We start from the raw sequence: 12,547 nt of genomic DNA on the forward strand, positions 1-12,547 counted from the left end.
GAATTATCAATAAATACTCAGCCTATCTCAGACTATATACCTTAACTTCAAAAGAGAATGGGTAAGATTTCACTTTTTTATGACTAATATTCCATTGTATATATAAACCATATCTTCTTTATCTATGCATACATTGATGGACGCAGGTTGCTTCCATATCTTGGGTATTGTAAAAAATATTGTGATAAACATACGGGTGTTTATACCTCTTCAAATTAGTGTTTTCATTTTCTCTGATAAATACCCAGAAGTAAAATTGCTGTATTTTATGGTGGCTCTATTTTTAATCTTTTGAAGAACTTTTATACTGTTTTCCATAGTGGCTACACCATTTTACAATCCCACAAACAGTACATGAGGGTTTCTTTTTCTCCATATCCTCACAAACACTTGTTATCTTTTGTCTTTTTGATAATAGCTATTCTGAAAGGTAGGAAGTGATATCTCATTATGGTTTTGATTTTCATTTCCCTTATGATTAGTGAGGTTCAGCATCTTTTCATGTGCCTTTGGCCATCTGAGGACCTTCTTTGGAAAAATGTCTATTCAGGTCCTCTGTCCATTTTTTAATGGATAGACCTAGACGCTATTATGCTAAGTGCAATAAGTCAGACGATGAAAGACAAATATTGCATGATTTCACTTATATGTGAAATCTAAAAAACAAAACAAATAAACAAACAAACAAGCCAGAAACAGACTCACAGATACAGAAAACAAATTGGTGGTTACTAGAGAAGGGAAGAGTCAAGAACAGGCCAAATAGGTGAAGGAGATTAAGAGGTACAAATTTCCAGTTATAAAATAAATATCATAGGGATGTAGTATACTGCATAGAAAATATAGTCAATGATATTATAATAACTTTGTATGGTGAGGGATGGTAACTAAATTTATCATAGGAATCATTTTGTAATGTATATAAATTTCAAATTGCTATGATACACACCTGAAATTAATAGTATATTATATGTCAATTATATGTCAATTAAAAAAGAGAGAAGGAGGACAAATAAGAATTGGTAGCAGTGCTAAGATTTTTTTCAGCTCATCACCTTCTCCTTATAAATTTAGTGAATGCATAGTCTCTGCCTATGTATTCTGGTTGGAATGAAAGTGACTATCAAGCATCCAAATTATTTTTTCTAAATTTAGGAAATCTCAAAATCACAGAAGATGGGAGTTGGGACATGGGAGGGGATGATGGGTCGGTCCGTGATAAAGACACAAGAATTAGAGTAGCCAGTTAGATGTACCTGAAAAAAACTTTAAATATTAAAGGAGCAACTCAAATACCCAGCCACAGCAGTTATTTTTGAGGTGATGGCAACTGGCAGCAGGAGATTCAGAAATCTTGTGATGACACAGCCATGAGTGTCCAGTGGAGAAGACGCCAGCAACAGAGTTTTAATTAATGAAGATTGTTCACTGAGAGGGTCAAATATATACACATTTTTCTAGTATATCTTGGTTCTGCCTGTTTTGCACATCTACCCTCCTGATTGATTCTAGGTACTATCCAATAATCCAATAATCTCCTAATAGATCCATTTTCAGTGTCATTCAGTCAAAACTGGTTTCATTTATTTGCAAATGAGAGCATACTTTGATAGGGGAAATACTGCCAACAGGCAATTGAAGTTGCCTGATTTCTCATAGAGTAATATATGCTTTGGAGAGGAAGTGAAAGAAAACTATAGTGTCTGGTGCTTGGAAAAGCTTTACCTTGCAGCTTGGCGCATGAGAAGGAATCAGACATGGGATGCTGTAATTTCTTCACTTGTGCATGAACCCTTACGACTTTGACACATTGACCAGATACATCATTCATTTATTCTTTCCTCAACATCTATTAATTGAGTACCTATTGTGTACTAGAAGATTTGCTAAATGCTGAAGATGTGATAAGAAGGTAGATGAGGCCCCAGGCTTCACCAGTTAGAAATGTGGGTCCTGAGATCCAGCTGCTTGTGTTGAAACACTGGTGTTATCACATCCAGCAATGAGATGCCAGGCAACTGACTTAACTTTCTGTGCCCATTTCATCTGTACAATAGCATTAATAGCATCCATCACATAACAATTGCATTAATTCATTTAACCAACATACATAAAGCCTATAGAACAGTGCCTCATCTGAAAGAAACATTTAGTAAATGTTAATAGTGGTTGCTGTTTTTAATGTTATTATTAGCAGGATGTTTGATAAATGTCGGGCACAGAAAAGGCAACAGGAAAACATTATGCATTTGAAACATGTCATAAGCAAGGATATGCAGAAAATGGTGAAAAGATACACATTGAAAAGGAAAACCTAGAAAACATTGAAAAAGATATGCAGAAAACTTTGAAAAGAAAAATCTAGAAAACTCACCCCAAAGCAAGCAACATCTAAGCTAAGATCTAAAGGGTAAAAGGGAACAAGCTAGCTTGAGTGGGGATGGTCAAGAATGTTCCCTACATGCAGAACAATTACAATAAAGGCCATGTGGTGAGAGGGGTGTAGGGATAGAGAGAGGGAACAGTGAGTGATGGAGCTGAACAGGTAAGCAGGAGCCAAAGCATGAAGAGTTGTGTCAAAGACCATGCCTAAGAACCATAAACATCCACCCAAGAATTTTAAGCAAAGGAAAGTTACGAGCAGATCTGCACTTCAGTAAGAACACGGTGGACATAGTCTGGGGAATAGTTGGGAGGCCCATGTAGAGAGCAATTAGACTAGTGATTCAATAATGGAGATGACATGTTGATGTGGCGGTGATACTGGAGATTCTGATGATGAGAAGTGATAGTTAAGACACATATAGAAAACAGAGTAAGGAGTCAGTAATCTATTCAAATTGAGAAGAGAACAAAAAAGGAAGAAATTGCAAGTGAAACTCCTGATTCCCTCTTGCAAAGTGGTTCCACTTACTGGAATATGAAAGCAGAGGGAAGGAATAGATTCTAGGGCACAAAAACATGAAAATTAAATTTATTTGGGAGCAAACTGACTTTCAGTTACCTTGGGGACATCTAGGTAGATATTTCTAGTAGGTTTTTGTGGGTCTCAGGATGAGGAGAAAAGTCTGAGCTGATGAATTAGAAATGAATGCCAATAGCAGAGAGAATAGAAGGCTATTCAAAAATAATGTGTTGATTGGGAACACAGCCTACCACAGAACTCAAAAGAGAAACCAACACTTAAGGGTTAGTCAAAGTCTATGAAAAAGAATGGGAAGGAGGAGGTAGAGGATTAGTAGGAAGTCAAGGATTAACACAACATTGTATACAAAAAGGAGGGATTTTAGAAAGAGGTTGTCGTCAATACTATAGAATGCTATAGAAAGTTCAAGCAAGATCAGGAATGGAAAATGTGTTACATAATGGAATATTACTTGGCCATAAAAAAGAATAAAATCTTATCATTTGTGACAACATGGATGGCTCTAGAGGATATTATGATAGGTGAAATAAGTAACACAGAGAAAGACAAATGCCAAGTGATTTCACTTATATGTAAAATCTAAAAAACAAAATAAATGAATACATAAAACAGAAATAAACCTATAGATACAGAGAACAAACTGATGGTTGTCAAATGGGAGGAGAATTGAGGGGCTGGGTGAAAAAGGTAAAGGGATTAAGAAATACAAATTAGCAGTTACGAAATCATCACAAGGATATGAAGTAAAGAAGAGAAAATATAGTCAATAATATTGTAATAACTATGTATGGTGTCAGGTGGGTACTAGACTTATGAGAAGTTACTTCATAAATTATAAAAGTGGCTAAACAATATGCTGTACACCTGAAACTAATATAATATTGAATGTCAACCATAAAAATATTTTTTTAAAGATTAGGAATGGATATTGTCAATTAATATCATGGTAGCCAGTTAGAAGCCTAGTTTCTATGGTGTGTAGGAATCAAAAACCAGATTAGTAATGGGTTCAGGAAAAGTAATTGCAAGATGAGGAAGTAAGACAAAGAACACTGCCAAGAATTTCAAGTGTTTAGGCTGTAAAAAATAGGAATGATTCACAATAGTAGTTGAAGGAGAAACTGGGATTGAAGCAAAAAGAGACTTGATTTGTTTTCACTTTTTTGACATTTTTTCTTTGACATCAACAAAGAATATACTTCTGCCAAGCTCAGCCATTGTTCAAAGACACTATATAAGCTATGTTCAAACACAGTATGAAGACCACATAGGTTATACGCAAATAATTTGCCATTTTATGTAAGGGACTTGCATATCCACAGATTTGGGTATCTTGGGGGGTTTTGGACTCTCTGGAGTTGATTTTCCTTGCTCTGCATCCCTTACTCCAAAGTGTGCTATAAGTCTCAGAGGGAACAACGTACTTGAATTTCATCTTAAAGGGCTTCAGGCTGTTTGGGTTTAGGATATTAACAACTTACATATCTACAGTACATCAATTTACCAAGTCCTCAATCCTCCTAACAACCCAGAAGACTGGGATAATCTCAAGTTCTCGGACACCAAAACAACCAAGTGGAAGGCAGAAGACCCAGCAAAGCAGCTATGACTGCTGCAGAACTTCCAGTACCACAGGTACCCTTCACCAGCAAACTCAACAAAACAAGCACTTCACATGTCTCTCTGTCCCTGACAATACTATTCCAATATTATAAGGACTGCGCAGCATCAGGTTCCTTAACACCTAACCTTGTAAACAGAAAATAACTGAATATTGGCAGTGAGTGCTTGCTACATGTTTCAGGAGTAAGTGGGACAGATGAATGATAGAATATAGTTCAGATGTAAGGACAAATGTAGTATATTTGCTCATAAATCTTGATGATACAGTAATGGTAGGGGGAAAACAGCACTAATCCATTTTCATTGAATATCATGTTTTGCTCTTTTACAAAAGAAAAAGTCAAAACACTTATTTCAGTAAGACAAGATAACTTTTTAAGAGTTGTCAGGAGTGAAGAAGTGTTTGAATTCTAATAATTATTTTCTGTGTCCAAAACAAAACATTTATGATGTGCCTGTTTTATGCCAGACACTATGCTAAGTGATTTAGGAAGATTGTTTTATTTGGTTTATGACCACTTCTGTAAGTAAGTCGCATTATTATCTCTTTTTACAAAGGAGAAAACTCAAGCTCTGAGTGCTTCAAGAACTATTTGGGGGACCATAACAACTATGAGAGCCAGGGCTTGGGCAAGGTTCTAGTCAACATCCAATTTGATAATTTTTTTTCAGTAAGCTGTACAGACTACTTGAAAATATCATGCTGGGTTATAGAAGCTGCATATGAAGATAGAAGGTGTATCACATAGGGAGTTTGACAGGTGTTAAACTCTCTCCTTCCAAATCCTAAAACAGGTAAATAATTTCCGAAAAAAAATTTGTAAAATATGGCAAACTGCCCAAATATCAGAACCTTGAAATTAGATTTGAGGGTATGGTGGGTGCCATATCTACTTCATAGGACAATTTTTTTTAAAGCTTTTCCATGTTATTATATATAATAATAATACCCTATTATTAAGTCAGTGCTGCTTACATTATTTTTCTTTATCTGTTAGGTTTTCCTCCTACCTGGTGCCTTTCTCCCCAACAATTATACTTCTCTAATCTCCCTAAAGATGATGAGGAGACAGATAATACATTAGCAAATAACAGTGAATGTCAGGGCTTTTCCCCCTCATTTCCTTTAAGTTCTTTCTCACTCATTTGATAATTTAAGAGAGTAAAAGAAGCTTGAATCTTATTTCAAAGTTACATTAAAACCAATCATTTTAAAATGGCAAATCAATTTTATGGTTTGGGAATTAATTCCAGATTTAAAAAAGTAAATGAAACCTAACTAAACACCTTAAAGTTCATGAGCATAGTTATGAAGATCAATATTATATATGTGAAAAATTCTAAAAAGTTAATACAAGCACTTTTTTAAAAAATCTATAAATGGTCTATCTGGCAAACTCAGTCTATTCTTGAAGCAGCCAAGAAGGTAGAAACAAAGACATTCAAGCAATCAAAAGAGAATTCTTGAAGTCACAAACAAACATGTCTACACATAACTGAATGAAGGAGGCACATGTAAGACAGCAGAACTGGTGGGGACCAGGAGGATGCCACAAGCGAAAGGGACAACAGAGACTCAGCTCCAGTGAATTTTCACCGTATGGGATTATAGGATCAAGGACATAGGATTTTCCAAGTTTCAAAGAGAAGCAGGACTTACAGATGTTTCAGACATTTTCTCATTTAAAACATTGTGTGGGCCAGAAAAAAACATCTCTAGTATCTCAACTGGACTCAAGATAACCCAGCTGATTACTCTGAACTCCAACATAGCTTTTCTGCTCTCCTTACACACTGAAGTCTGGGCAATATGAAAAACTCATTGAAAGTCAGACACTTACAAAGAGACAGAACTAGAAACAAAACCCAGGTTTCCTCATACTCTCCATATTTATGTCGCAGCCCTCAAAAGAGACAACTGATATAATTTTCTTGGTAGCTGCACCTCCAGTACATAATGGCAAGCCCAGAACTGGGCCGTCATTCGGAAAATGACTAGAAGCCAAGTAAGAAACATAGCTGGCACTGTGTACTAAAGCTCTCCTCTGTCTGCCAGTCAGTCATGGTTGCATCATATCCCCTTCGAAATGGCAGTTTCTAATCAGGAGCAGGCTTTTGGTAACAGTAAAGGGACTTCTATGTAGGCATGGTCAGCATTAAGTAAATCAAGAGCCAGGCTTGGGAGAAGAATCACTATTCACGTCAGCAAAATGCTATGCAAGGGAAGAAACTATCTTAATGTTATTAAGTTACATGGACTACATGTTTCTTCTTAAAGTGTTTTTCAAACTTATTTAAAAATACCAAATTATGTCTGTAATCTTATTACAAGTCAATGAAAACTCATAGCTCTTTTTCACCTTGCCTTGCAAGGTTTCTAAGTACCCAGGAAAAATTAAGAACATCTCATATTCTGAAATTCTCCAAAGGAAACTTTTCTGGTTCCTCACATATATGAGTCTTATTCTCCTATTACCAGGCCATGGCCTCATCCCAAGTAAAACCGTGGACTCACGCCCTGGATGTTATTTATATTTTCCTAAGTACATTAAAATAAATTCAAAATTATTTTTAAAAATAAAATCTGTCTTCATTTCATCTAAAACCATTCATTTTTGCCATCACACTTTGAGAAATTCTGATTTAAATAAAACTTTTATAAACTCTAATGTTGCCACAGTTTTCTTATTCTTGATAATGTTACTTTCATTAAAGTATCAAGAGAAATAGGGAAATATGTTTCCTTCATTGTATTAATGCAAAGATTAAGAGCAATAGCAAAAACACATATTGTTTAATATGTGTCAGACATTCTCACCCTGACACATATAAAATACCCACTACTATCTCCATTGTACAGATAAGGAAACTGAGTCACAAGAAAGTTAAATAAGTTACCCAAAGTTTTAACAAGCCTGTCAGCAGCAGAGACAGTTCTTGAATTCAGGAAGTCTACCTGAGTCCAAATGCTCATTGGATCATACTGAATTTCTTTGAAGCATCAGTAGGCTCTCTCCTGGCTTCTTCCTATCTGCCATGGTAAACATACAAAAGGAATAAGCCAAAATCCTGGAGGTCCACAGAGATTTGTAATCTATTCTTGAGGCTCTCCTCAGGTCCCACTGAGCATAAAGACAGAAGATTCAGTCACCTTTAATCAGGGCTCCTGAGAACTTTGTGTTATTCTTGAGGCCATTTCAAAGCTCTGGGAAAAGTTCTACCAACTGCCTAGCTCCAAGAATATTCCTTTCCATATCCAAATGAGAGCCTGCCGAGACATGTGGGGGGAGATTTATTTAAAAATAAAACAAGCGGTAGTAAGTGCAGAGCATCTTCCTGTCCAGCAGGCTGCCCAAGACTTACCTGTACACTGGCTGCCCACAAGCTTATGTGGAAAAGGGGGATAGAGGGAAGGAAAGAGGAACTCAGAAAAGGTTTAAACCAGATTCAAGTCAATAACGTTTTATGAGCAGTTCACAGACTTTCATTTTGTCCTCCTGGTAATCTTATAAGGTGGGTGTTATCATCATTTGACACATAAAGAAAGTGAGGTTCAGAGTTGTTAAGTCACTTGGCTAAAATCAGCCTAACTTATGAATAAGATAGTCAAAAAGCAAAACTTCAACCTTCGTAAACAAGTTCATGCTCTACAACACAAGGAGGGAAAAGTATACTGCCCTATGCTCTTAGACTCCAATCATCCAATCATTCATCAAACAAACAAACAAACAAACAAACAAAAGTGATATTAAGCTTATGGTTTATGGAGGCATTTCCCCAGGATTCTGTTTATTTTGAAATCTGCATGTACATTGTCCACATGGTCTCTATTTATATTTGGAGAGAAGCAGAAAAAATAAACACATTAGCATTAAGTGTGTTGAAACTGAGAATTATAGCATTCAAGGCAAAAGGGATACTGGCCCTGGACTTTCATAAGGAAGCTGCACCTCACCCTCCAAGTTCCCAGATTTACAAAACATCACCTCCTGCAATGCCAGGGACCAAACATGAGCAGAAACCAAACTCAGGCGTCAGATCACAAATGGCAAAACACAAAATATCAGAAAATATTTATCTTATCTGTCTCTACCCCCACCCCCAGAAAAAGTGAAAGGAGAAATTAGAAGTTAAGAAAGTGAACTGCCCAAGGTCAAATAGCAAGTCTGTGTGACAGGGACTAGATCCCAGGCCATTGTGACTATTAGTTCAGGATTCCCTACTCCACTTTCAGGCTATAGAGTAGGAATTATAAGTACAGTGCATGGCTCTGGGCTCAGATGAACCAGGTTTCAAATTCTAATGCTTATGCTAATTTGTGACCTTGAGCAAGTTATTTAATCTTGTATACACTTACTTTCCTCACTAGCAAAATGGGGATAGTGATAGTGCCTAATAGAGTTAGGATACATAGAAACTAGAGTTGTCCTGCATATAAGCACTTAGCACAGTGTCTGACCCAAAGATGTGTTCAATAAATATTAGCAGTTTATTATGATGCCCATGAAAGTACATTATAAACTGCAAAGTACTATCAGATGTTACTACAGCCTAATTTTTCTAACAAGGTAATGTACCATCCTACATAAATTTTTTTCTTTCTTATACATCATAGTAGCATTTAGGCAGTTACAAAATAATCTATAAAGTCATCTTGTTTCTCATTTTTAATATAAGAAACACAAACTGTACATATAATCATTCCTAATACTCCTACATCTCTCAGTGCAGACCCAGATAGTAAATGTCTCTGCACATGGCTGCAGATTTGTCAATAAGACAAATGGCCTTCTCTGACAACAGTACTTATTCAAAACAAAATTGAAAGGTGTGATATAAGAAAAAAACATGTTTGAAATTTGTCCAGAGTTTCTGGCACAATGCACCTAAAACCCTTGGGATTTCTTGAGTGGTAGGTGCGTCTTTTTTCACTTATAAGGAGCCCTTTAGACCATACTTGAGTTTATGCTAATAAGATGACTCATAGCAAGGATCCTAGGTAGCCTCAGATTGGGAGCTGGTCATCAGAAAGACCAAAAGTTATTAAAGGGTGGGAAATGTCAGCCACTCTGTGGAGGAGAGAGGAACCGGAGATTGAGTTCAATCAATCATGTTAATGTAAGGAAGAAGCAAGAGAATTAAAATGGTAATCAAGCTGCATTCAGAGACTGCAATATGGTGATCAGCCTTGGGGCCAGGCCTAGAGGACACCTTCAGAACAAAGGGAGGTTTCTGATGGGATTGCTAACAACCCAGCTCCCCACACCCTGTGGAAGAGTAAAGGGGAAAACAGATCCTTTAAGTGGCTGTCCTACACAAATAAAATTGTTCATTCCCTATGGCTAAAACCATAGGGAATCTATGGATACAAGGCTGGGAACTGCCAGCAGGCCTTTTAGGCTACACAGTCTTCCCCTTCCTCACTGTATGTCCATATCAAAGGGAATGAGAACTAAAAAATGATATATAAACTGAATTCCCTGAACACTCTGTGCCTCTCTTACTCTCTGCCTCTGAGAAGAGGCCTTTTTCTATGGACTGTTATTCCCTTATCTAATAAACTTTCTTTTTGACTCTAACTTTGGTGAGTATTTTGAATTCTTTCTATACTCTTCGCCAAGGACTCTCTTCTCTCTGTGCAGTGCTTGGTCTCCTCCCGCTTCCACTCAGGGGAATTTGCTCTGTCCTGCATCGAAGTGACCAATGATTTCTTCCAGCCAGCCCACTTAATAAAACCCCAATAAAACTCTGAAACAGTGAAGTTCAGAGAGCTTCCAGGTTGGTGGACACATTGACATGCTGAGAGGGTGGCACACCTGGAAAGGGAATGAAAGCTTCAACCCCTGTACCTTGTCCTATATATTTCTTCTATTTGACTCTTCCTGAGTTGTAGCTTTACAAGAAAACTATAATTAAGTAGAGCTCTTCTCTGAGTTCTGTAAGTTATTCTAACAAATTATCAAACCTGAATGGGGAAGGGATGTGGGAACTCCCAATTTTGTAGCTAGCCAAGCAGGAACGTAAATGGCTTAGGGACATCTGGGCCTTAGGGCTGTTATTTAAGGTAAGGGCAGTCTTGTATGGTCTGGCCTAACTATGGATAGTATCACAATTGAATTGAGTTATAAAACATCTGGCTGAGAATTGCTGTTAGAAAGATAGAAAAAGGCTTTGTTTTGGTTTTAAGCCTTCCTTCACATGATAACTGGACTGGGTATAAACTCTAGTTGTTCTACTTCCTCTTGTGATTTTTAAATTCCTCAATTGGAACAAAAAGAGAGGCTGTGTGCCCCCTAAACCTCAGACTGTGTTTGAAGTTATAGAGATCCAAGGCAGTCACCAAATATAGTAAAAACTGAAGTAGAACTTTAGAAGCAACCTTGATGACCTACTATGAACTGTATTTGTCTGAGTCATCCTGGTTTTGGCAAATCTTCTAGTTGTAAATTAAGAAAAATGTGTTTACTTCCAAGGTACTGTACAAGAACACAATCCAGCCAGAGACCCAGGTAGTTCTAAGGCAGCATGGGCGTGGGACTGGATCCCTGAGTTCCAGCATTGGTTCTACCTCTTAGAATTTAAATGACCTCACCAAGGTCACATAGTCGCACAGCTAAGATGTCTCCATTTCCTCATTCATACAGTGAGGTAGTAATATCAGCTTTGAAAATGTGCTCTAGGGGCTACCTGTGTGACTCAGCTGGCAAGCTTGTGATGGCAGTTTATATTGTCCCAGAGCCAATGACTCAGAATATCTGGATTTGGAACCCTGAATCTATATTACTAACAAGCAACCCAGGCAATTCTGATGCACAGTAAAAACTGGCAACTGCAAGACTTAGTCCTTTTTATTCTATTATAGCATTTTATAGCATTATAATATTACTTCTCTCAGTGAAAAATAGGTTATCAGTTTGGTGGGGACCATTAACAAGGGAGGCATCCTATACTCTAGTATTAAGTTTTGCTAAGCATGAAGACTGGTGAGATAAAACCAACATATACAATGTGTCGACCTAGAAAATCCTCTCTAATGATCCCCCAAAACCTCCTTGTATAACTTCATCTTTGTGGTAGCTTCTTTTGTATTTTTCAGATAATGGCAGTTTCTTTCTACTTAATTCATCTACACAGTTTCAGTCCCAGAAGTAACTCCCTCTCCCAATTATACACCAAGTCAGTTGCAATCTTCTGTACTGATTCAGTAATATCAGGCAGTGAGCAAACACAGTTAATGTAATTAATTTTATGTTGCACCATGGAAGTGCTCCTCACGGTAACAAAGGAATTTAAGTAATTCTGATATAGTTAAAAATGCAAATGGTCCTGAACCTAAATATTAGCACTCATTCTTCAAATTTATCCTCTTCAGAGAGCATCCATTATTTCAAAATTTCAGATTCTTGCTTCTCCTTTTAAACTCTTTCCTTCCCTCTTTTCATCCCTTCCTTTCCTATAGAATTTAGGTTGTTATCTTAAGCACTTAACTAAGGTCATTGGCTTCCTCAATTTTATTTTAAAGCACTTGCTCTTACACAGACCTCTTAACACTTTAAATGATACACTTTTTCGATCCTTCCCAAATTGCCATGTTGGGAAAACACAGAATGACTTAGATAATCTACTGGATCTATGTCCTCTCTTCCCTCATTGATGTGTCTATTATAGGGATACATCAATACACATATCTAAGCCATTTGTCATGAGTAAGGTAACTTAAGGTAACTCTAATTTGGCTAGGAAAATCTCAGATTCTCCCAAAATCCTGTCATAGGTAACTTAAAATCAAGACTGTCTCGGATGGTGAAAGTATTTTATTTTCACTATTACAAAAGATTCCAAGAGAACCCAGTGACCTCACACTCTAATTAGATTTTATAAATAAGACTATCTTCCAACAGTCGCACAGAATCAACTGACTTGAAGTAGATGGGTAAGATGAAGACACTCACAACTTTGAGAATATGATCAAAGCAAGAAAAAGGAAGGGAGGGAGAG

The sequence above is a fragment of the Pteropus alecto genome, unplaced genomic scaffold (assembly GCF_000325575.1).
Source record: "Pteropus alecto unplaced genomic scaffold, ASM32557v1 scaffold75, whole genome shotgun sequence".
NCBI classification, from domain to species: domain Eukaryota; kingdom Metazoa; phylum Chordata; class Mammalia; order Chiroptera; family Pteropodidae; genus Pteropus; species Pteropus alecto.